The following is a 6219-nucleotide window of genomic DNA, read 5'->3' on the forward strand; positions in this document are numbered from 1 at the left end:
GGAGAAATCACTGAAGGGAAATGGGGAAGAGAGAGTGGGGAGAAGACGCTGGCAGGGGAGAAGACAGAGATGCCAGACTATGGGGGAAGCGGAGGGAAGAAGATGGGTGCCAGACCAATTTGGAAGTGGGGAGAAAGGGAGAGGCACAGTAACAGAGCAAATGGAAGACGCAGAGAGAAGAGAGACAGTGGATGGAAGGAATTGAATGAGAAGTTGAGGAAAGCAGAAACCAGACAAAGGTAGAAAAAATTATATTTCTTTTTTTTTTTTTTTTGCTTCAGGATAAAGTAGTATATTAGTTGTGTTGATAAAAATTTCTAAACAAAGCCCTGCCAGCTGAATATCTCTTTCTCCAGTTCAGCAGCCAGAACTTTGATTTATAAGGAAGGAATAAGCTAAATATTGCATGGATGGATACTGTGGGGATGGTGACGGGGCGGTGAATGGGATGGCGGTGACAGGGCAGTGAAGGGAATGGTGGTGACAGGGCGGTGATGGGGACGGTGCAGTGACGGGGGACAGATTTTTTTCCCCGTGTCATTCTCTAGTGCTCGCGTCAAAAGCTTCCTTCTGATTCAGCTTCCTGTTTCCACTTTTGACTGAGCACCGCGTTGCCAATCTGAAGTTCTGTTGATGACAGGGGTAGAAGGAGGCCCGTTGCCGATCTTAAGTGTCATCGCGGGGGGGTGGGGGGGTTGAAGATCTTGTTGCCAAAATCAGAAAGGTGAGGAAGGGAGAAAGATGGGCCTGTGGTGGATGGAGAGATTGAGAGAAGGGGGCAGATGATGGAAGTGGGAGAAAGGGGAGAGAGAAGAGGGCAGATGATGGAAGTGGGGAGAAGGGGCAGATGATGGAAGTGGAGAGAAGGGGGAGGGAGAAGGGGCATATGATAGAAGTGGGGAGAGAGAAGAGGGCAGATGATGGGGGAAAAGGATTGAGATACGGGAAATACTGGAGGGGGTGAGGGAAAAAGGTGGCGAGCTGTAGGTAGACAGTAAAAAAAGGAAATTGATGAGAGGGTAGTAAGAACATAATCTAGATGGATGCAGAAAATAAACTGAAAAGGAAAATGAGGGAAGAAAGGGATTGCAGAAGAGAGGTGTGGGAGAGGGACGGAGAGAAGAGAGATGCCAGATCAATGGGGGTGAAAAGAGAGATGGAAGTTGGAGGAATACAGTTTCTGGAAGGGGCATAGAAGGAGAGAAGATGCCATATAGGGGCAGAGAGATGGCAGACAGTGGATGGAAGGAAGAGAGTAACAAGAAGATGAGGAAAACAGAAACCAGAGAAGACAAAATTATAACAAAAATTTCTATTTATTTATTGCTTTAGAAGACATGTGTCACTGTTTCTGTGGTGTTGCATTGTATGCAGAGTCCAGCTTCTTGCTGGTTCAATTTAACCTTTGTCTATGTATTTCTGTTTTATCCCCTCTTTTACAAAACTGTGGAGCGTTTTTAGCGCCAGCTGTGGTGGTAGCAGCTCTGATGCTCAGAATTTTATGAGCGTCAGAGCTGTTACCACCGTGGCTAAACTCCACACTACAGTTTTGTAAAAGGGGGAGGGGTTAGTTTGTGATGACATATTCCATACTAGGCGAAGGTGTTTTCTGTGTTCTGTGTGTTCGAAAGACATGGTTTTCTGTTAGGATTGACGGTGTAGGATTGATCTGTACTAATCTGGCTTGTTTAGTTTTACAATGGGTGTATTGATGTTGTACTGCTCACTGCAGTATGTAAGGTGCTGCCTTTTCCTAGGTACTCATGTGCAACGTGTGGCTTGTTACTAAAAATCATGTTTTTCATTCAGATGGGGGGGTGCCAAAAAATGATGGGCCCCGGGTGTCACATATGCTAGGTACGCTACTGGGCCTGTCCCCTGCCTCTAAACGCATAGAACAAAAAGAGGCGTTTTTAAAGGAGGGGAATGGGCCGACCTAGACATAGGCGTACAGCAGGTATAACCAAAACTTTAGGCAGGTTGCCTGGTCAGCACTTATACGTTTTGACTTAGACCAAGTCAAAACAGGTATAAGTTCCGAAAAAGGGGCCGCTGAGCTGATGACAGCTGCCGTGATGAGCTCAGCAGCCCCGGCAACCTGCTTACCACCCCTGACAGCAATCGAGCCAGGAGGGAGCCCAATCCCTCCTGGCCCAGCGAAGGCCGACACCCCCACCCCGACAACAATCTGGGCAGGAGGGAGCCCAAGCCCTCCTGCCCAGGCGACCCTCACCTCACCCCACCAAAACAGTCCGGGCAGGGGGGAGACCAAGCCCTCCTGCCCAGGCAACCTCCACCCTGCCCGACAACAATCCGGGCAGGAGAGAGCCCAACCCCTCCTGCCCAGGTGATCCCCACCCCCCACCCCCACTATGATACAGGCAGGAGGGATCCCAGGCCCTCCTGCCCCAATGCAGCCCCCCCACATCCGCCCCCGAACCCCTGATCAGCCTGCCGATCACCCCCCCCACCCACAAGACCCCCGCAGACCCCGCGACACCACACCCCCTCTGACACTCCCCCCTCATCCCTGTAAAAAAGTTGGCCGGCCGGCCGGCCGGGTCCCATGCCCATCCATCTGGCAGGCCCGCCATCCATCAAATGGCAGGCCTTAGGGCCTGATTGGCCCAGGTGCCTCAAACACCGCCTACAGGTGGGGCCTGAAGCGCCTGGGCCAACCAGAATCGGCTCAGTAGCCTTAGGCACATGGACCCAACCCAGCCCATGTTCCTAAGGCCCCGCCCACAGGAGAGGCCTAAGGCTACTGGGCCAATTCCGGATGGTTGTTGGGCGGGGTGGGGGGTCGCCTGGGCAGGAGTGGTTGGGCTCCCTCCTGCCTGGATCATTTTGTTGTGCTGGGGGTCATCTGGGCAGGAGGGTTTGGGCTCCCTCCTGCCTGGATCATTTTGGCGGGGTGGGGGTTGCCTGGGCAGGAGGGCTTGAGCTCCCTCCTGCCCGGATTGATTCGGCGTAGTGGAAGGGTTGCATGGGCAGGAGGGCTTGGGCTCCTTCCTGCCTGGATTGTTGTCAGGGTGGGGGTGTCGGCCTTCGCCAGGCCAGGAGGACTTGGGTTCCCTCCTGGCCCGATCGCTGTCAGGGTGGTGGTGTCGGCCTTCGCCAGGCCAGGAGGACTTGGGTTCACTCCTGGCCCGATCGCTGTCGGGGTGGGGATGTCGGCCTTTGCTGGGCCAGGAGGGTTTGGGCTCCCTCCTGGCCCAATTGTTGCTGGGGTGGGGGGGATTCTGCAACTGGTGTTCTTTTTGACAGACACCGGTTACAGAATCCAGCTTTTAGGTAAAGGACTGGCCCCTCCATCGCCTAAAAGCCCTTGCTTTGGGCGTTTGGGACTTAGGCTTTTTTTTAGGTTGATTATATGGTGTAAGTTTAGACGTAGTGGTAGTCTGGGTGTTTAAACAGCTGAACGTAGAGGCAGGCCATTATAAAAAAAAACCTCCTTTTGGATGTTTTTTTTGATAATGGACATTTTCCCTGCTTCTACTTTCAACGTTTAGGGCCTTAGGTCAAAAGGGGACTTAGACATTTTTTTTTTTTTATTATGCCCCTCCACGCTTTCAAGGTAATAAATGGAAATTTAAAAAAAACAGAAAAGAAAATAAGATGATACCTTTCAATGGCAATGCTTTCTTCTTCAGATCAGAAATGAGCAACTGTTGACAAATATCAGAAAATACGAGAACTGTATTTATTTATTTAAAACTTAGCCTGTCTAAAAACTAAGCAGGTACCAAGAAACATACATAAGTCATTAAATAGGCATTAAGGGCCGGATTCTCTAAATGGCAATGATATCAGCAACCACCTAAAAAGAGGCCACTGCTCGTGTGTTAATCAACACTGTTTTAGAGAATCGCACCTCTGGGAAAGATAGATGCCAGAAATGTAGGCCAGGGTTTTCAAAGCCTACATTTCTGGCACCTGTCTTTGCCATGACTCACACCTACTTAGGCACTTTCCAGTGCCTAATGCCACTTCCAAAGTTACCCACACTTAAAGTGGCGTTAGACCAGTGGTCTCAAACTCAAACCCTTTGCAGGGCCACATTTTGAATTTGTAGGTACATGGAGGGCCGCAAAAATATTTAGTTAATGTCTTATTAAAGAAATAATTTTGCATGAGGTAAAACTCTTTACAGTTTATAAATCTTTCCTTTTGGCTAAGTCTTAATAATAATATTGTCATTTATAGCTAAAGAGACATATGATCAAGAAACTTTTATTTTACTTTTGTAATTTCAATAAACATACCGAGGGCCTCAAAATAGTACCTGGGGGGCCGCGAGTTTGAGACCACTGCGTTAGACATTGCTAGGCACCTCCGGAGGTGCAATTCTGGTGCAGGTAGGCACTTTAAATTTACCATTGCTTGCTGTTTCATTGTTTCCCAATTAATTTAGGTGCCTTTAGGGCACCTACTGCCATATAAGTATAGGCGCTGTTCATAGAATTTCCCTCACAATACAAAACAGTCTTCAATAGCATAAAAACAATTAAAATCTTACATCTTGTAATTGGTCTTGTAATAAATTTGAATCCGAGGGGCTGCTGACAAATTCTCAACCCAACCAAGAAGAGAATGATGTGGAGCCATGAAACTTACAAGTTATTCCACACTTTGTTCATCTGGTATGGAGCCTTAATTTCTAAGGACCATTTATATTGATGCCATTAATAGGAATCATACCTAGTACTTTGTACCAATTTGAAGTTTCATGATGTACGAAGTTGATATGTGTATTTAATGTTATAGTTGGAAGTTCTGTATCCAGTTTGTCCATACAATAAACATGTCAAAGAACATGCCTTAATTGTGTCCATTTGTAACAGGCCGAGAATAGTAGATCATATATTCTACAAAGTTCAGAGAAGGAAAGTGTATGACCATCCTTTATAACATCAGCTACATTTAAATACTGTTTTTGATCCAATCAGGCCAATATATAATGGATCTGTTCAGTTTGATATTGGGGTTATTCCAATTGGAGTAAATAATACTGAGTTTAATTGATTTTTCACTATGTTGGTCTATGTAATATATGGCAGATACAGTGAATATAAGGTTTTTATTTTGTTTTATTTATTTACTTATTTATTTATTTATTTATTTATTTATTACCTTTAAAAGTTAACTAACACAGCTACCACACCGCTTTCCTTTCAGTGTGAAAGAATAATTATAGATGTATTTGAAAAGTCTTCACACTTCTTCACTTCACACTTCTTGCCTTGTTGAAAAGTCTTCACACTTCTTGACTTGGCAGAAGCCCCTTTTGCAGCAATTACAGCTATCCATTGTTTAGAGCAGGGGTGTCAAAGTCCCTCCTCGAGGGCCGTAATCCAGTCGGGTTTTCAGGATTTCCCCAATGAATATGCATTGAAAGCAGTGCATGCACATAGATCTCATGCATATTCATTGGGGAAATCCTGAAAACCCGACTGGATTCCGGCCCTCGAGGACCGACTTTGACACCTGTGGTTTAGAGTATGTGACTACCCACTTTTACAACTAGTTGATACAGTTTTTGTCCATTCTTCTCAGCAGAACAGCTCCAGCTTTTTCATGTTAAGAACATAAGACTTGCCAGACTGGATTAGACCAAAGCTTCATCTTGCCCAGCATCCTGTTTCCAACAATGGCCAATCTGGTTCGTAAGTACCTGGCCGAATCCCAAGCAATTGCAGGGTCCCATGCTATATACGTCCAGGGATAAGCAGTGGCTTTCCCCAGGTCTACTTTATAACAGTTTATGAAGTTATCTTCCAGAAATTTGTCCAAGCCTTTTTTTTTTTTAACCAAGCTACATTGACTGCTTTTCCCACCTTCTCCAGCAATGAATTCCAGAGATTAACTATGCACTGAGTAAAAAATTATTTTCTCGTATTTCTTTTAGATGCATTACTTGGTAACTTTATGGTATCCCCCCCATCCCCCAGTCTTTGTACATTTTTAGAAAGTAAACAATGTATTCACATTTACTCATTCCTCTCCACTCAAGATTTTGGAGAACTATATCATATCTGCCCTCAGCCATCTCTTCTTCAAAAAGAGCCTCATCTTCCCCAGAGTCATTATTTCCCCCTTCCTTAAAGTTGGAATGGAATAATCTGTGAACCATACACACTAATAAGAGGATAAACAGGAAAAATAATCCAATAATATATACTGTTTAAATTATGTCAATCAGGAGGGTTTGTTCACCAG

This window comes from Geotrypetes seraphini, chromosome 1 (genome assembly GCF_902459505.1).
Source record: "Geotrypetes seraphini chromosome 1, aGeoSer1.1, whole genome shotgun sequence".
Taxonomy (NCBI): Eukaryota; Metazoa; Chordata; class Amphibia; order Gymnophiona; family Dermophiidae; genus Geotrypetes; species Geotrypetes seraphini.